Source organism: Lissotriton vulgaris, chromosome 6 (assembly GCF_964263255.1).
Source record: "Lissotriton vulgaris chromosome 6, aLisVul1.2, whole genome shotgun sequence".
In the NCBI taxonomy this organism is placed as follows: Eukaryota; Metazoa; Chordata; class Amphibia; order Caudata; family Salamandridae; genus Lissotriton; species Lissotriton vulgaris.
Genome location: NC_141694.1, coordinates 1,311,931,176 through 1,311,951,971, shown reverse-complemented (window position 1 = coordinate 1,311,951,971; position 20,796 = coordinate 1,311,931,176).

Sequence of the window (20,796 nt, the reverse complement as noted above, 5' to 3'; positions counted from 1 at the left end):
CGGAAACACGGTCCGTAGAGCTGTACGAATTGACTTCGACTGACTCGGACTCACGAATGCCAGTCAGAACCACGTCGGAAAGACTGAACAGTTACCTTGTTTTGTAATCAGGCGGTCGGAAATGTATCTGAGTCGATCGGAAACATGAGTTTCGACACGGGTTAGGAAAAACCGAATGCCATTCGGAGCCTTTTCGACCGACATCATAATTAGCCCCAAAGTGTTCACTCCATTGAGATTCAGATGCTTTCCAGATTTTTTTCAGATCCCTCTTTAGAACCTTTTTGACATCCCTTCAGAGACTTCCCCCTGAATGGTTAGAGCAGTTTCCCTGGATTTTGAGAGGTTTAGACCTCTATATTTCCTTGATTCTTTGCTGAGTGTGGCTTAGGCTAACACTTTCTTGCATGACCCAAGAAGACTCTTGGCTGAACGTCTGCAATGCTGACACCTTTCCTACTTATATCTTCCTTGCTTAGATCTTATTTCCTTCCTGGAAATGCCTGATTTCTGAGATGTTGTCTTCTGTAAGCATAAAATACTCCTTTTGCCTTTTTGTGTTGCAGTGAGTGAATTGCTTGTATGCCTAATATTGGTCTGCCTCAATTTCTTCTGTAGGTTAGGCCTGCCTGTTGTAATTCCATACCTTTTAAGCATGGTGTTAAGCATTGTGTATCTGAATTAGATATTGACTTTGTAATAAACCTTTTTAACCTTAGCTACCGATTCCTGGTCCTCATTGTGTAGCCAAATGGGTTACACTGTTAATTAATATTGATTGATGAACTACTTACTCTCCTCACCCCTCAGTGAGGATAAGAAAGGTTCTTCAGATGCAAATATATGGTAAGAGAATGGGCCCAGAAAATACTGTATCAAATCTTTGACATCATTCACTTGGTGCTCCATGGAAACAAGAGGAGAGATGGTTTGCAGCAGGGCACTGATTGGGATGGCGAATGAGCAGGAGCGAGATAAACAGAACACATAAAAAATGCATTCATATTAAGAAATGGCATCTCATATGAAAATGTGGCATAACTATTCCACAGTATTGATTACATTTTCAAGTAACGCAGTAGATTAATTTCAAGGGCAACATCATCAATTCCTCATTAACGACTCTATACACCATTACAACGCTTCGATTTCAGTAATAATCTTTCACCTAGCACATATTTTCACATTCTAAAAATTCTACTACACCAGTCTTGCCCCTCTTTTTTCAATTGCATTTTTAGCTGACACACTCTGGTCAGCGGGTGTTTTGCACATCCCAGCCAATATCCTTTATCCAGCTTTTAATTGTACTTTTGGTTGCATTTCACAGCCTGTTCTATTTTTGCTGTGTAATTCGGTGTAGAGACCCGTAACAACAATATTGCCCTCATTTAAAAAGTAGGAGGCAGGCTAGGGTGTCGGCTAAGTCTAGGAAAAAGTGACTACTTGTTATCAGCCATTCTGACCACTGAAGGAGAGCAATGTGAGTTTGTTATAGACCTTTCAAAGTTATTACCTATACAAGTAACATTGAGATTTCGCCTTGCATTAGCTAGTTGCTGGCATGTTTTAATGAAATGCTCCATAAAAAGGATGACACATTTTTACCTGCAGTGGAATTTTGTTCTCATGGGATGTAGTGAAATTAAATTCATTATGCAAATAGGAATGTATTTCTCAGCATTTCAGTTTGAATGTGATTATGTTAGGTCATTTACCATGTGCAGAACTAAGGTGCATCATAAATAAATGCAAATCATCTTAAAAAATTAATGTTTATATTAACATCCAAAATGCATTTTAATAGTTCGACAATTTGATGAAATGTGTCCTGTTGAAAAATTGAATCAAGTGACAGAGGACCAGATTTACGAAAGGATTGCTTCCTCTTGCATCACACAAGTTGATGCAAGGGCAACACAAGCCGAAAGTGAGATTTACTATGCCAGGCATAACCACATTGCGTGGAGTAACACAACATAGGGCAAGTCGCTGCCATGCGTTTACTCTGGCTTGGAAAGGCATTGCATGGGTGGAGCATATGTGTTCCCATGCATCAACTCATAGATTTTGGTGCATTCCAGATATACTACCAGAAGTAAATCTGGCAATACATCTAAAAGGTCCAACTTCACAGGGGCGGTGCAACGAGGAGAAATAACTACATTTCTCCTTAGTTTTTCCTCTTTCTACATGTGCTACATTCTGCAGCCCATGTGTAAAGAGGTAAACATCTCAAAGGTTTGTTTTTGTGCAGGAAGGTGTCTCTTCCTGCACAAAAACAATCCTGTCTGCAACACAGGATCTTTGCACCATTATGCAACGGTGCATGCATTGGCGCTATGCTGCAACTGTGTGTTCTAGAGCAGAGAGAGAACAGGAATGCTCCATATCTTAGTAGATTTGGCATATTCCTGCCCTCTCCATGTCACACTGTCGCAGGGATTCTGCTCAGGAACAGAATTATGCTTGGGACCATAGAGCATCAGCATGTAGGCACTGAGGCACCTTACAGCATCAGTATCTATGGGTATGAACCGCACAAGCTCATAGTGCCTCACTTGCCCTCCTAACCTTTACAGAGTGACAAGTGATTAGGCACCTCAAAGCACAAAAAGAAAAGAGACAGGCAGGAAATTGACAGTATTTATTTTAACTAATGTGCTCTAAAATGCAATAATTGCACCATAACCAGAAAACAAATGCAGCCTCACTACAGAAGCTAAATGATTATAGATTATAGATCTCCGAGATTAGTGGTGGACCCAATACTTTAGAATACATAGATAGTTGCTCTACCTCTCAGCTGATGCAGTCCTCTCATCTCAGGACCTCGGTGTGTATATATTTTGTAGAATCACAAGTCCCGGGTTATATGACAAGATATGAGTGTTCAAAAACAGCAACTGCATTCCTCTATTATGTCTAGTTGCTAGTATCTGTCCATAGAGACTAACAAGGAGCAATGTTGTTTGACCATGCCTAGGTTATTCTGACTATATCCCAGGAAAAGAACAAAACATATGCAGACTCTGTGTGACAATGCAAAGTAGCACAAAACAAATCTATTGTTTGGTAATGTGTGCAAAACAAAGGCATCCTACAATGGGCTTAATTAGTCTAACATAGAGAAAACGACATTGGGCCAAGTAGGAAACACACAACACCCTTTCTTTGGTCAGGGCAACAGTACGACAAATAACTAAACAATACGAATGCAATCACAAGATAAGCAAACTCAAAGCATGCCTGCTAAGCATGTATATAGTACCAATTAAAAAAAAATATATATATATATCATATATCATGACATGGAGGTTCTTATAGTAATATTATTACTAATATGGTCAAACGGGCACTAGACCCTTTAAAACCAACTTTCAATCCAAAATAAAACATTAAATGTAATGCAGAAACAAATGTATAAACCGAATGCGTTTTTCAAAAATTACACATGTACATGAACTGAACACGAGCATAAATGTGTAAGAATTGTGTAAAAGGAATGTTAGCAATGATGAAATTAATTGCGCGCTGGTAAATGACAATGCTATTTAATTGTCTTTTATTCATAGCTGATGTAAAATGTGCAGATGAATCAATGAGCAAGTAAGTAAAGATATGACAGTTTTGGCTGAGTAAATACGTAAAGCTGTAACTTTCCAGTGATCACGGTAAACTGGTTGTCATGACTACAAGTAAACCATCACATGATCCAATGAGCACTTGACATGTTTAAAAGCAATCATGTAATGTTATTCTTTGTTGCGAGCAAGACGGTTGTATCCGTCGGAACACGTCAATCTAAGCACTAAGGAAAATAAACTTGTTTCTGAACAAGACCCCAAGGAGTCAGCGCCTGTTTTCTAAAGCAAATCGACAGGATTGGAGAAAAATATATATATATATATATATATATATATATATATATATATATATATATATATATATATATATATATATATATATATATATATATATATATATATATATATATATATATATATATATAAACTAATATGCCAATTTAGAAAACAGTAAACAAACTATGGTGAGTGAGAGGAATACATGTCACTCGCAAATTCAAAGGCCCTGAATTCCAAGAGGGAGTTTGTCTTTGCTGAAAATGACTGTTTGAGAGCCCAGATCACAAGTTCCAAAGAACAGACAAGATCCTCGGATTCAATTGATGCTGAGGTATGTACCAGGAAACCTGCATCCGTATTAGTAGAGCCAGTATTTAGTGATCCAGATGCCATTGCATGCAACTCTTCAAATAGAAGTGACTCATACCTCGCACTTTAGAGAAGCCAGAAACCCAAGAGACAAATCTGAAAATGGGTTTATAAATTACTCATCAGCAGTTCCATGTCCATGGGAGCAGGAGTCTGTGAAATCAGGCAAATATCTAGTGTTCCTTCGAAGGGGCACCAGAGGCACCAGAGGCAGTGAAATATGGATTATACACAGGTAAATAAGGCAGGTCGAAATGTCAGCCACCAAATCAAGGTCTTGTTTTTGAAGCAACAAGATTCCAAAGCATCAAAGCATACACCCATGACACTGCTGGAGGGGCAATAGTTCCAGCGGGGTTTAAAATGGAACATTCATAGCGGAGAAGCAAAAATAGAACCAAAATGCCTCAAATGAGGAGTACCAGCAGCAGATATCCTCCAAATACACAAAAAAAGAATGAATAAAAGCCTGTATTACTTCGAAAATAGTTTTGAATGATGTGACCAGGCTGGTGTGCAAGACTGGCAGTATTAGATACATAAAAAATGTGATGAACTAATTTCCCAAAATGTAGTGGGAGGTTTATGTTTAACAGTGCCTGTATCTTGCTGGATGTTCTGGCAACATGTAAGTCGAAGGTGTCACAGGCAGATGTGAGAGCCACTTCTTTTTTAAACATTAGTGCTTTGTTTCTGCTTAGCTTATTGAAATCTGCACTCAAAGTTGGAATGGAAGGTCATAGTGGACTCTCGACAACTATTAGCGTAGGTTAAACAGGACATTATTACAACATGTGATGGTTTGAGAAACCGATAAAATACATGAAATTCCTGCACACACGCTTCAGCATCATTAAGCATGAAATAACGACCAATTAAAAGGACAGCAATAACTGAAAGTATTGCAGGAGCTGGTGTTCTTTTTAAAAAACTGGTCAAATTGGTTGCAAAAGCATTGCATAGGCTGTGCACCGTGATGTGTTTGCTAACGTGTGAATGCCCGACCTAAGTGTCGCAATATTCTCTAATAAGGAATACCTCCTTGCCGGCTTGTTAACAACAATAGAGAAAAGGGGAGTGGCCATCATTTGTGAGTAAAGCTGCCTCCTAGGGGTTCATCTGCCGACAGGGATACATTTAATGCAAGCTGTGAATTGAAATGTCGATATAGGTAAATATATTACACTGTATATTACCCATACAGCTGAAGATGTTTTGGTTATGGTAAATGCAGCCTTGTATAGGTTACGTCTTTCACTGTTTTCTGTTGTTGTTTGCATGTTAACTTGAAAGGCAAAAATTAGTTACTGGAATTCAGATAACTCCATGGTATGTGCCCATTCTTAAGGGTTTGAAGTGTCCAACTAAACGTCATAATGATCTAAGCTGACTTTGCCCATGATAAAATGCTGACATATCTCTTTGCATAATATCAATAACAGACAACTCAATGTTATTCGAATTATAAATACAAGAAGGCAGTGTATTAATACTATTAGCCACAACAGCAAGCACTTTATCCAAATTGTCCTGATCAATTTGTCTTACAATGTGCGGCAGCTTCCATTTGGGACAATTTCCAAATGTCATTATAGGTAGCATAAATAAATCTTTTAGAACGTGGAGATATAGGGCCTAATAAAAAATCTGATAAGTCCATATCTTCGGACAAGAGAGAAAGATGTTGTTACACTGCACACAGTGTGAATGTTCCAACCATTGTTGACACAATTTCCCCACTGAATAGGTGGTAAAAATACCTGAATGTTGTGAATGAGAATTTTGGGGGGTCAGGTCTGCTTCGTTTAAACCCAGGTATGTAGAGCACTTACTGTGGAGCTGTGACCGCTTTCGACCCTATTGGAACTCGATCCTAGATGAAGTAGACTCCCATTTGGACACCCAACTTCCCAGATTCCCCGCTTATGTTCTGCTTGGACTCCCTAACGCTTTGATGTACCCCTTGAAGTCCAGGAGAGGGAGACTCATAGCAATTGCGCTGGGGGCAGCCGTCCAGAACATTGTGGCGCACTGGAGGACCACTCAACCTCCCCCATACACTGGCTGGCTCCACAGGCTGTGGATGATATTGGGGATGGAGAAGTTGACACTAGCGAAAGAGGGGAGGGGAGAGGACTTTGCAGCTCTTTGGCGGACATTTTTGACTCTACTCAAGGGAGAGTTTAGGGAATTGAGCTACCCGCACTGTTTGCGCTTGCTACGCCTTGCTGACACTCCAATCAAGGAAACCAAAGACCAGCCGCGCAGGCGTAAACCAAGGGCCGATGCCTGACCTACGACCTCATCGTGGTGAAGCGGTGATCTCTTTTTACCTATTCTTTTGTTTTGTGGACAGGGATGGGGGGGGGGGTTCAAGTCCTGGTATCCCCGCTGCAAGGCCCTACCCTTACGGCATTGTCAATATAATTGCTACCTTACGCCTGGGGTTTCTGCCGCATGACTTAGTACTATTGCATCTGATGGGGAAATGTGGCCTATTTGTTTTTCTCTGTTCTGAAAACTCAATAAAAGATTTAAACTATAAACCCAGGTGTGGAAATAAGAAAACAAACTTGACAACCGATTGTGTCTACTAGTCACAATAACCACCAATTTGGACCTGAAAGTGTGGAATTAAATGTACCGTTCTAAACTATACTATTGATTTGTTGTTCAGTATAATTTGTCAAACTTTGCCAATTATCGAAGCAGGCAATGGAGGGAATATCCCGGCATTCATTGTTAACATTTTTTCTACTCCCAAACATGAAGTCTCCTGGATGGAATTATTAAAAAAAATTGTGCTCTAATTAAACATGCTCAAAACAAGGGGGCCGATTAGGATTGCGGTGAATCTGCATCCTCCGGGCCGGCGGAAGCCACCGCCGGCCCGGAGGATGCGGATTCACCGCTGCGGTGATTTAAAAGACCCCCCCGACAGATTAGGATGGCAGGGGGGTCGGGAAGACCATCTGCAGCTTTTCTGCAGCGGTCCCGCTGCAGAAAAGCTCTAATATGGTGGCGGTGTCTATCAGACACCGCCAGCCATATTAGGATGCATGCGGAAACATGCTTTTCCAAGCCGGGTTTTCCACCGTGAAAAAGCATGTGGTGTTGGGGGCCCGTTGCGGGCCCCCATGGTGTTGGGGGATGGGGGGGTGCACATGGGGGTACCTTTGGTACCCCCCAGCATTTACATACACAAAGCAGCAGGCACCACACGGTGACTAGATCTTTGTGCATGTAAATGCAATACATGCATTTTTAACCTTGCGGCGGGTGCTGCTTCAATCAGCACCCGCCGCAAGGTTAAAGGTACGGGATGTGACCGCCAGGGTGGCGGTCACATCCTAATTTGCATGGAGGGACTGCCGCTGCCCATGCGGACGGTCCCTCTACCTCGGGGGTGGTGGACGGACATAGGTCCGTCCGCCATCCTAATGACCCCCAAGGTTTCTGTCCCCTGAATTTGCCAAGGTTTTGTTCCCCAGATCCATTTAGGTTCAATTGTATCCTTCCAATAATCATAGCTTATGAGGGCTAACTGGGTGACAAACAAAGCTGTATATATTAGTTGAGTCTCTGTAAGCATATATTATTTCGGTGGGTTAGGGACTACTTTGAAATATTATAATGTAGGATCTGAAGTGTTATATCCTGAGATATACATGAATTTGTCTCTGCATTTTGGAACTCCCTTGTGGGGGAGTTTGACAATGTTTCCTTAGTGTATAATTAAAAAGTGTACATTGAATACTGGCCCGAAATAGGAAATGATGACTGTAATGGTGATAACAGAACATATCAGCATAATTAGCAGAATTAAGGCACAGGTTATCTGATGCAAAAACAGTAAAATGTTCCTGCTCTGAAAGCACAGAATTTACAGTGTCAATATTCCAATAATTTGAATGTAACCCAGGTACTATTACATCTCCCATAGAAACTTTAAACACATATAGGGCCAGATGTACGACTCACCAATTTGCAACTCGCAAATTGCATCGCATTTGCGACTCGCAATTTGCGGCTCGCAAATTGGGATGTACAACAGTGTCTCAGACACTGTTTGCGATTCCTAATGGGGTTGCAAATTGCATGCCTCATTAATATTAATGAGGCAGGCGCAATTTGCGACCCCATTAGGAATGACTAGCACTCACAAGGATGGTGGCCTGCTGGGGTAAGCAGACCACTATGTCTGGGACTGCATTTAACTTAAGCGTTTTTTAGAAAAATGCAGCCAGCTTTCCTTAAAAGAAAATGGGATGCATTTAAAGAAAAAGGAAAAAGAAACTTTCAAGTTTCCTTTTTTAAAGGCTTGTTGGAGATCAACTGGTGTGTCTGCGTCTGATGATTGTTACAACACAGGACATATTTTTTAGCCTGTTGATTTAAGCCGTGCGATCAATAACATGGCTGCAGCAGCAAAATTGTGCCCACCACTCCAGCATGTGATGAAGCAACACTTTCATGTGCCACTAACACTAAAGCTAGTCTGCGGTAAGCGTGGGCGGAAAATCCGTTCCGCTCGCGGATTTTGCGGATTTTCGGGAAATCCGCAATCCGCGAGATTTGCGGATTTCCCGCAAAATCCGCAAATTCGCACGCAGCGGATTTTTTTGGCGGCGCGCGGCGTTGGTGATACAATTTTTGCGGCGCGCGGCGTTTATCATCGTTTGCCGAGTTGTTTTTTTCGATAGTTTGCGAGTGCTGCGCCATTTTGGATCTTGCTGTGTGATCCCGCGGGAATTTGCGAGCGCGATTACGTCATCGCGGCTTGCCAGCGATAGTTTGTCAACGCGAGTACGGCGAGATCACGTCTCGCGGTACTTCGCAATTGCGAGATTTGAGATGCGGCGAGCGAAAATATAAATTTGCAATTCTGCACAAGAAATCCACCAGCAAGCAGCATAAACCTTCTAGAAATGATGATTTTTATGTGAATAACTCCTTAGTTTGACATTTGCCTGCACTTTTTTAGCGAGGAGTCCATTTTGGGGAGGGGGGCAGGGGGGTGGGAGGAAGGAAGTGCCCCATAGTCTTCAACTTCCTGTTCCTGTTCAGCAGGCTCCTCCCAGTGCTTTGTCCATCTCCTGGTCACTTTTCATTCGGATGTGGACCTGGAAGGATTACTTTTTGTGGATGCTGCTGGATCTTTGGATTTGAGGCCTTTTTGACTTTCTTTGGATCACTGTTGGATTAGAAATTTTACAAGTAAGTTTGTTTGGGGCATTACAGTTGCTGCAACTAAAATTTTGGGATTTTCGATTTTTGGGCTGTTTTGGGGCCTTTTCCCCAGGGGTACTCAGTGGTGGGTGGACTGATTCTTTCTGTGGGTTGTCTTGAACTTAAACATCATGGAGGCCATAGATGAATTGGGATTGTGCTGATTTTTCTGTGTTTTTCGATTTTTTTTTTTTGTAAAATTTTGTGTTTTTCGATTTTTGACCTGTTGTTGGGGCCTTGACCAGGGGTACTGAGTGGTGCATGGGCCTAGTCTTTCTGTGGGCTGTCTTGAATTTAAACATCATGGAGGCCATGGATGGAATGGGATTGTGCTGATTTTGCAGTGTTTTTCGATTTTTGGGCCTGTACTTGTGGCCTTTTCACCAGGGGTATTTGAGTCTAGCATGGGCCTAGTCTTTCTGTGGGCTGTCTTGAATTTAAACATCATGGAGGCCATGGATGGAATGGGATTGTGCTGATTTTGCAGTGTTTTTCGATTTTTGGGGGTGTTCATGGGGAGGGACATGCCATGTGGCTGGTGGCCATTTTGAGTGCAGCTACAGGCACTGGCCATGTGCTGGCAGGCAAGTGGCCATTTTGAATGCAGGCTTTGTTGTTAGGCCTCCAACCATTTTGCCTACTTTTCAACCTTTATTTATGCCCAGGGGTAGTGAGTCTTGCATGGGCCTAGTATTTCTGTGGGTTGTCTTGAATTGAAACATCATGGAGGCCATGGATTGAATGGGATTGTGCTGATTTTGCAGTGTTTTTCGATTTTTGGGCCTGTACTTGTGGCCTTTTCACCAGGGGTATTTGAGTCTAGCATGGGCCTAGTCTTTCTGTGGGCTGTCTTGAATTTAAACATCATGGAGGCCATGGATGGAATGGGATTGTGCTGATTTTGCAGTGTTTTTCGATTTTTGGGCCTGTACTTGTGGCCTTTTCACCAGGGGTATTTGAGTCTAGTATGGGCCTAGTCTTTCTGTGGGCTGTCTTGAATTTAAACATCATGGAGGCCATGGATGGAATGGGATTGTGCTGATTTTGCAGTGTTTTTCGATTTTTGGGTTTGTTCATGGGGAGGGACATGCCATGTGGCTGGTGGCCATTTTGAGTGCAGCTACAGGCACTGGCCATGTGCTGGCAGGCAAGTGGCCATTTTGAATGCAGGCTTTGTTGTTAGGCCTCCAACCATTTTGCCTACTTTTCAACCTTTATTTATGCCCAGGGGTAGTGAGTCTTGCATGGGCCTAGTATTTCTGTGGGTTGTCTTGAATTTAAACATCATGGAGGCCATGGATTGAATGGGATTGTGCTGATTTTGCAGTGTTTTTCGATTTTTGGGCCTGTACTTGTGGCCTTTTCACCAGGGGTATTTGAGTCTAGCATGGGCCTAGTCTTTCTGTGGGCTGTCTTGAATTTAAACATCATGGAGGCCATGGATGGAATGGGATTGTGCTGATTTTGCAGTGTTTTTCGATTTTTGGGCCTGTACTTGTGGCCTTTTCACCAGGGGTATTTGAGTCTAGCATGGGCCTAGTCTTTCTGTGGGCTGTCTTGAATTTAAACATCATGGAGGCCATGGATGGAATGGGATTGTGCTGATTTTGCAGTGTTTTTCGATTTTTGGGGGTGTTCATGGGGAGGGACATGCCATGTGGCTGGTGGCCATTTTGAGTGCAGCTACAGGCACTGGCCATGTGCTGGCAGGCAAGTGGCCATTTTGAATGCAGGCTTTGTTGTTAGGCCTCCAACCATTTTGCCTACTTTTCAACCTTTATTTATGCCCAGGGGTAGTGAGTCTTGCATGGGCCTAGTATTTCTGTGGGTTGTCTTGAATTTAAACATCATGGAGGCCATGGATTGAATGGGATTGTGCTGATTTTGCAGTGTTTTTCGATTTTTGGGCCTGTACTTGTGGCCTTTTCACCAGGGGTATTTCAGTCTAGCATGGGCCTAGTCTTTCTGTGGGCTGTCTTGAATTTAAACATCATGGAGGCCATGGATGGAATGGGATTGTGCTGATTTTGCAGTGTTTTTCGATTTTTGGGCCTGTACTTGTGGCCTTTTCACCAGGGGTATTTGAGTCTAGCATGGGCCTAGTCTTTCTGTGGGCTGTCTTGAATTTAAACATCATGGAGGCCATGGATGGAATGGGATTGTGCTGATTTTGCAGTGTTTTTCGATTTTTGGGCCTGTACTTGTGGCCTTTTCACCAGGGGTATTTGAGTCTAGCATGGGCCTAGTCTTTCTGTGGGCTGTCTTGAATTTAAACATCATGGAGGCCATGGATGGAATGGGATTGTGCTGATTTTGCAGTGTTTTTCGATTTTTGGGGGTGTTCATGGGGAGGGACATGCCATGTGGCTGGTGGCCATTTTGAGTGCAGCTACAGGCACTGGCCATGTGCTGGCAGGCAAGTGGCCATTTTGAATGCAGGCTTTGTTGTTAGGCCTCCAACCATTTTGCCTACTTTTCAACCTTTATTTATGCCCAGGGGTAGTGAGTCTTGCATGGGCCTAGTATTTCTGTGGGTTGTCTTGAATTTAAACATCATGGAGGCCATGGATTGAATGGGATTGTGCTGATTTTGCAGTGTTTTTCGATTTTTGGGCCTGTACTTGTGGCCTTTTCACCAGGGGTATTTCAGTCTAGCATGGGCCTAGTCTTTCTGTGGGCTGTCTTGAATTTAAACATCATGGAGGCCATGGATGGAATAGGATTGTGCTGATTTTGCAGTGTTTTTCGATTTTTGGGCCTGTACTTGTGGCCTTTTCACCAGGGGTATTTGAGTCTAGCATGGGCCTAGTCTTTCTGTGGGCTGTCTTGAATTTAAACATCATGGAGGCCATGGATGGAATGGGATTGTGCTGATTTTGCAGTGTTTTTCGATTTTTGGGCCTGTACTTGTTGGCTTTTCACCAGGGGTATTTGAGTCTAGCATGGGCCTAGTCTTTCTGTGGGCTGTCTTGAATTTAAACATCATGGAGGCCATGGATGGAATGGGATTGTGCTGATTTTGCAGTGTTTTTCGATTTTTGGGGGTGTTCATGGGGAGGGACATGCCATGTGGCTGGTGGCCATTTTGAGTGCAGCTACAGGCACTGGCCATGTGCTGGCAGGCAAGTGGCCATTTTGAATGCAGGCTTTGTTGTTAGGCCTCCAACCATTTTGCCTACTTTTCAACCTTTATTTATGCCCAGGGGTAGTGAGTCTTGCATGGGCCTAGTATTTCTGTGGGTTGTCTTGAATTTAAACATAATGGAGGCCATGGATTGAATGGGATTGTGCTGATTTTGCAGTGTTTTTCGATTTTTGGGCCTGTACTTGTGGCCTTTTCACCAGGGGTATTTCAGTCTAGCATGGGCCTAGTCTTTCTGTGGGTTGTCTTGAATTTAAACATTATGGAGGGCATGGATGGATTGGGATTGTGCTGATTTTGCAGTGTTTTTCGATTTTTTTGTGCTCTATAACTGAACTGATGTTCCTCTGTCTTCCATTTTTTTTAGGTGCACAAGACTCAAGAGAACCACCAGTGCCAGGAAGAAGTCCTGCAGCGGTGTGTGTGTGCAGCATAACGTCACGCGACGTCACGTCTGGCCTCAGACAACTCTACAATTCGTGCAACTGCGGCCTGCTGTCTGACCTGCTCTGAAGAAGATGGCCCCGCCCCCAAAGAAAGTTCTCCGTAGCTCCTCTAGCAAGAAAGTTGCTAGTAAGGAGCAGAAGAAGCAAGTTACCAAGGAGGCTGGTGTGCCACCCGCCACTTTTTTTGGGAGCAAAAAAAAAAGTACGCCTGCAGCAGCAGGATCTGCTGGGGACCAACCTGAGAGCAGCACCCCTGCTCCATTGGGTTCAGTGCCTCCACCACCACGCCAACTTAAGTCAAAGCCCTTGAGTGCTTCAGAGGCAGTCAGTGTACTTCTCCAATCACCATCGACCAGTGATGTTGGCTCATCGCAAGAAAGTAGCAGCAATGTCCCTGAATCAACACAGGTTGTTGTAACTCATCTGACAAGTGTTGAACAACCACAGCCGCAACAACAACACCATGTGCAAGTACACGCCCAAGTACATGTGGAAGGAGAGGCAGCAAAAGGAGATGCGCAAGCAAAGGTGCATGGACGTTCACAAGTGCCCACAATAGTTGTTCCTCCCGAAGTAGGGGCACATTTGGAAATCGACAATGAAGCTGAGGTATCATTGGAAGCGACTCCTCCTGATGATCATTCATTGTCTTCCACATCCCTAGCAAGGAAAAGATCAAGGGGGGTGTCTACATCTTCTTCAAGCCCACCTCGTTCTGGTGCAAGTGATCTGTCTTGGGAACCACAACTGCGGTCTGACAGTGAGGCAGAGGCACACCATGATCTGGCACCGGTACCTAAGCGTAAAAGGAAGGTCGTCCAAAAACTCAAACCTATGGAGTGTGATGAGGCTCAACAAGAAGTGACAGATACTGCTGGTGATGAAGCCTCTCACGATGACGACGAGCCAGTCATCACAAAGGTCACTGCAGCCCCACCGGGCATGCAGCAAAGAGACATTTTGACCCTATCCCGAGAAGCTGCTGAGCGTGATGATGATGTCGGCGAGGAGGCAATGGAAATGGAATCATTAGATTTGGAGTTAAGTAGTACACCAAAACCTACCGCTTCCATATTTCTTCGCAAGAAGGTACCCACCTCGTCCTCGACCTCAATTCGTGGTGGTGAAAGTGCAAAACGTACTGAAGTTCGGCAATCCACATCCTCCACTTCATCTGTCATTAGCAGCAGGACCACCACCACCAGTATCGCCGCCTCCTCCGGCCCCCGAAGACATTTCAAGTCTCCAGTTTGGGACTTCTTTAGTGTTTGCCCAAAAAAGGAAAACATAGCCATTTGTAGCCTTTGTAAGCTTCGATTTAGTCGTGGTAAGCTTGGTTCTAACTATGGTACCGGAGGCCAGAGAGGTCATCTTGAGAGAAGGCACGCTGTCGAATGGTTTCCGCACCTAGAGGCGGTCAAGAAAGCCGGAATTGCACGTAATGAAAACGTTGATTTGTCATCTGCTGATGACGAGGAGGTAGAAGAAGACGATTCAAACACTTCACTTACACCCAGTTCCCATGTCAGCAGCACACCCCATGGGAGCCACACTAAGAGTGTGGGAGAGAGTGAGACATCAATGCGGAAAAGTTCATCAGCAAGCGTAACTGGGTCGAAGAGATCATCATCATCCCGTAAATCATTGGTCCAGGGCAACATTAAAAAGATGTTGTTTACAGAAGCGCAATATGAACGCAACCACCCAATGACCCGTCTGTATAACACTAAGCTGGCTAAAATGCTAGCTCTGGACCTTCTCCCTTTTTCTTTTGTAGAAGGGGTTGGTTTTCTAGAATTAGTGACAGCGCTCTGCCCTAAATGGAAGGTTCCTAGCCGGTTCTATTTTGCCCGAGTTGCGGTTCCAGCACTACATGAAGATGTTCTGAAGGTGATTGGGGCAGCTTTGCAGAAGAGTGCTGTTCACACTATACATCTGACAACAGACATGTGGACCAGTGGCGCAGGCGCTGATTACATGTGCATCACTGCACACTGGGTCTCTTTTTCAGGGGCTAAAGCAAAGCTAAACTCAGGTGTTGACACTAACATTGTTTTTAAAGGTGCTCGGAAACATGCAACACTAGCCATGTTTGGTTTGGAGAAACGTCACACAGCAGAAAACATTTTGGATGTCTTTAACACAAAGGTCCTTAACTGTCTGTCCCCACTAAAACGCAAGGTTGGTTATGTTTCCACGGACAATGGCTCCAATATAGTTAAGGCCATGAGGGACGGTTACTATTTCAGAGTGCCGTGTTTGGCGCACTGTATAAACCTGGTTGTCCAAAAATTCTTGGGTAATAAACACAGTGCAGCGTACAGTGTATTGGAGAACTGCCGAAAAATTTGCAAGCATTTCAGGCATTCTTTTAAGGCCCGCAAGCAGCTGAGGAGCATGCTATATCAATGTCAAATGCCAGTGAAAGCACTCATCCAGGAGGTGGTAACACGTTGGAACTCAACCTTCTACATGCTTGAGCGTCTGTATGAGCAGTATACGCAACTCGATCAATATTTCTTGAAAGAGGGTATAGAGGAGCTGAGGATGGGTGGGCCGCAATGGAACATAGTTGAAAGCCTAACACGCATGCTTCGTCCTTTTGAGGTCTTCACACGTGCAGTCAGCAAGGAGGACTCTAATTTGGGAAAAGCTATCCCATTGTTGTACATGCTGGAGGACCAACTGAAGGAGGTGTGTTCTGTGTTTCGAAAAGATGACAAAAAGAAAGACTCTTTGCTTCTGGCTGAGCAATTATTAGAGCTCCTACAAGGTGATGAACGTCTTAAAAAGATCCACTCAGAACAGCATTACATTTGTGCTACTATTCTGGATCCACGCTACAAAAAGGCGCTGGCAGGCAGAGCATTCTTTCCTTTTGCTGATGAAGATGTTACAAAGTACAAACGTTGGCTAGCCTTGTCAGCCAAGAAGTTTGAAACAGAACGGCTGGAAATTGAAGGAAATGGCAGTACATCAGCAGGCCATCCCCAGTCAAAACAATCCACTTCTGCACCTGTGGCTGTGGCACAAGTGACCTCTCAGCCGTTAAAGACACCGGCAACCGGATCATCTGCACGAAAGACAACAGAAACATTGGAGGCTGAAGAGGATTGGCTAGCTCTGCGTGGGTTTGGTTCTCAAAAGGTCAGAGGCACAGCAAGAGCTACGCAAAGTGGAGGAACCTTGGAGGAGGACCTTGAGTCGATGGTGAAGGACTATCTGAATGACTCCACAGAGGTCTATGTTAATTCTGACCCATTGGCGTATTGGCATGGGAAAAAAGAATTGTGGCCACAGCTCACCAACCTGGCTTTAAACTACTTGTCTTGCCCACTCGCAAGTGTGTCTTCTGAACGGGTTTTCAGTGCGGCTGGTGGGATTGTAACTCCCAAACGGAGCCGCCTCTCGCCCAAAAATGTGGAAAGGTTAACAATGATCAAGATGAATCAGCACCTCATACCACCAGATATAAGAGTACGAGAGAGCGTGCCGGATGAAGAGGAGGTGGCCAGCACCATAGATGAGGGAATTTCTACTCTGTCAGGTGGCACTGACCTCACCCTGGCTGAATTCGCAGAGTATGATGACGAAGCCTTATTCTTATTCCTGGACCGTGATACCGACTTCGAGCCCTGAAAATGAGACAACGAATCAATAACTTTCTTTTTCATCCTTATTCACTTTTATTCCTGTGTGTCTGTCTTTCTTTGTTGTGCACAGTTAATATAATTCAAACTTTAATCAGATAATCACAAAAACAAGCCCATCAGCAGAACTGTCTTCACTTGTTTGCTAATTTATTTGAAGGTGCCGCAGTCTGCATTCCTCGGGTTCACAAGTTCAGAAGAACATGCTCCTCTATCCTCCTCCTCCAGACTCCTATTTCCATCAAAGCAGAGGGCTGGTTTACGCCCAATGAAGAAAGACTCAGCACTTGTGGGGGTGTTGTTCTACCTCTTTGCAGGTGAGTTGACGGGTCTGGGGCCATTGCTGGGAAGCACTAAAAGTGGTTTGTGCCAAATCCGAGGCGGAAAATTTTTTGTGTTTTTGATGACTTGCTTGCCTTTGAGGTGCTCTTAGGGGGGGTTCCGTCTGTTTGTGGGTGAGTTTCGTGGTCTGAGAGCATTGCTGGGACACTCTAATCTTGATTGCATTTGCTTTTCAGGAAATCCGTCGTGCCAACCCCGACTTATGGCCTAGCTACGCAGCGCGTTTGGACCGAAGGCCCAGAAATATTGCAAGTATGAGATTTTGCTTTTGGCCTGTTTGGGGGTGTTATGCTTCTTGGCGGGTGGGTTGCCGGGTCTTGGGGCATTCCTGGGAAGGTCTAATACCGGGTAGAAGTGGTTGGGACAAAATCCAGGCCGATTTATTTTTGGGCTATTTCTGACATTTTGCTCTATGTAGCGTTTTCAGGGGCCTGTTTGGGGGGCTTCCTGGTGTTTGTGGGTGAGTTTCGTGGTCTGGGAGCACTGCTGGGACACTCTAATCTTGATTGCATTTGCTTTTCAGGAAATCCGTCGTGCCAACCCCGACTTATGGCCTAGCTACGCAGCGCGTTTGGACCGAAGGCCCAGAAATATTGCAAGTATGAGATTTTGCTTTTGGCCTGTTTGGGGGTGTTATGCTTCTTGGCGGGTGGGTTTCCGGGTCTTGGGGCATTCCTGGGAAGGTCTAATACCGGGTAGAAGTGGTTGGGACAAAATCCAGGCCGATTTTTTTTTGGGCTATTTCTGACATTTTGCTCTATGTAGCGTTTTCGGGGGCCTGTTTGGGGGGCTTCCTGGTGTTTGTGGGTGAGTTTCGTGGTCTGGGAGCACTGCTGGGACACTCTAATCTTGATTGCATTTGCTTTTCAGGAAATCCGTCGTGCCAACCCCGACTTATGGCCTAGCTACGCAGCGCGTTTGGACCGAAGGCCCAGAAATATTGCAAGTATGAGATTTTGCTTTTGGCCTGTTTGGGGGTGTTATGCTTCTTGGCGGGTGGGTTGCCGGGTCTTGGGGCATTCCTGGGAAGGTCTAATACCGGGTAGAAGTGGTTGGGACAAAATCCAGGCCGATTTTTTTTTGGGCTATTTCTGACATTTTGCTCTATGTAGCGTTTTCGGGGGCCTGTTTGGGGGGCTTCCTGGTGTTTGTGGGTGAGTTTCGTGGTCTGGGAGCACTGCTGGGACACTCTAATCTTGATTGCATTTGCTTTTCAGGAAATCCGTCGTGCCAACCCCGACTTATGGCCTAGCTACGCAGCGCGTTTGGACCGAAGGCCCAGAAATATTGCAAGTATGAGATTTTGCTTTTGGCCTGTTTGGGGGTGTTATGCTTCTTGGCGGGTGGGTTGCCGGGTCTTGGGGCATTCCTGGGAAGGTCTAATACCGGGTAGAAGTGGTTGGGACAAAATCCAGGCCGATTTTTTTTTGGGCTATTTCTGACATTTTGCTCTATGTAGCGTTTTCGGGGGCCTGTTTGGGGGGCTTCCTGGTGTTTGCGGGTGAGTTTCGTGGTCTGGGAGCACTGCTGGGACACTCTAATCTTGATTGCATTTGCTTTTCAGGAAATCCGTCGTGCCAACCCCGACTTATGGCCTAGCTACGCAGCGCGTTTGGACCGAAGGCCCAGAAATATTGCAAGTATGAGATTTTGCTTTTGGCCTGTTTGGGGGTGTTATGCTTCTTGGCGGGTGGGTTGCCGGGTCTTGGGGCATTCCTGGGAAGGTCTAATACCGGGTAGAAGTGGTTGGGACAAAATCCAGGCCGATTTTTTTTTGGGCTATTTCTGACATTTTGCTCTATGTAGCGTTTTCGGGGGCCTGTTTGGGGGGCTTCCTGGTGTTTGTGGGTGAGTTTCGTGGTCTGGGAGCACTGCTGGGACACTCTAATCTTGATTGCATTTGCTTTTCAGGAAATCCGTCGTGCCAACCCCGACTTATGGCCTAGCTACGCAGCGCGTTTGGACCGAAGGCCCAGAAATATTGCAAGTATGAGATTTTGCTTTTGGCCTGTTTGGGGGTGTTATGCTTCTTGGCGGGTGGGTTGCCGGGTCTTGGGGCATTCCTGGGAAGGTCTAATACCGGGTAGAAGTGGTTGGGACAAAATCCAGGCCGATTTTTTTTTGGGCTATTTCTGACATTTTGCTCTATGTAGCGTTTTCGGGGGCCTGTTTGGGGGGCTTCCTGGTGTTTGCGGGTGAGTTTCGTGGTCTGGGAGCACTGCTGGGACACTCTAATCTTGATTGCATTTGCTTTTCAGGAAATCCGTCGTGCCAACCCCGACTTATGGCCTAGCTACGCAGCGCGTTTGGACCGAAGGCCCAGAAATATTGCAAGTATGAGATTTTGCTTTTGGCCTGTTTGGGGGTGTTATGCTTCTTGGCGGGTGGGTTGCCGGGTCTTGGGGCATTCCTGGGAAGGTCTAATACCGGGTAGAAGTGGTTGGGACAAAATCCAGGCCGATTTTTTTTTGGGCTATTTCTGACATTTTGCTCTATGTAGCGTTTTCGGGGGCCTGTTTGGGGGGCTTCCTGGTGTTTGCGGGTGAGTTTCGTGGTCTGGGAGCACTGCTGGGACACTCTAATCTTGATTGCATTTGCTTTTCAGGAAATCCGTCGTGCCAACCCCGACTTATGGCCTAGCTACGCAGCGCGTTTGGACCGAAGGCCCAGAAATATTGCAAGTATGAGATTTTGCTTTTGGCCTGTTTGGGGGTGTTATGCTTCTTGGCGGGTGGGTTGCCGGGTCTTGGGGCATTCCTGGGAAGGTCTAATACCGGGTAGAAGTGGTTGGGACAAAATACAGGCCAATTTTTTTTTGGGCTATTTCTGACATTTTGCTCTATGTAGCGTTTTCGGGGGCCTGTTTGGGGGGCTTCCTGGTGTTTGTGGGTGAGTTTCGTGGTCTGGGAGCACTGCTGGGACACTCTAATCTTGATTGCATTTGCTTTTCAGGAAATCCGTCGTGCCAACCCCGACTTATGGCCTAGCTACGCAGCGCGTTTGGACCGAAGGCCCAGAAATATTGCAAGTATGAGATTTTGCTTTTGGCCTGTTTGGGGGTGTTATGCTTCTTGGCGGGTGGGTTGCCGGGTCTTGGGGCATTCCTGGGAAGGTCTAATACCGGGTAGAAGTGGTTGGGACAAAATCCAGGCCGATTTTTTTTTGGGCTATTTCTGACATTTTGCTCTATGTAGCGTTTTCGGGGGCCTGTTTGGGGGGCTTCCTGGTGTTTGCGGGTGAGTTTCGTGGTCTGGGAGCACTGCTGGGACACTCTAATCTTGATTGCATTTGCTTTTCAGGAAATCCGTCGTGCCAACCCCGACTTATGGCCTAGCTACGCAGCGCGTTTGGACCGAAGGCCCAGAAATATTGCAAGTATGAGATTTTGCTTTTGGCCTGTTTGGGGGTGTTATGCTTCTTGGCGGGTGGGTTGCCGGGTCTTGGGGCATTCCTGGGAAGGTCTAATACCGGGTAGAAGTGGTTGGGACAAAATCCAGGCCGATTTTTTTTTGGGCTATTTCTGACATTTTGCTCTATGTAGCGTTTTCGGGGGCCTGTTTGGGGGGCTTCCTGGTGTTTGTGGGTGAGTTTCGTGGTCTGGGAGCACTGCTGGGACACTCTAATCTTGATTGCATTTGCTTTTCAGGAAATCCGTCGTGCCAACCCCGACTTATGGCCTAGCTACGCAGCGCGTTTGGACCGAAGGCCCAGAAATATTGCAAGTATGAGATTTTGCTTTTGGCCTGTTTGGG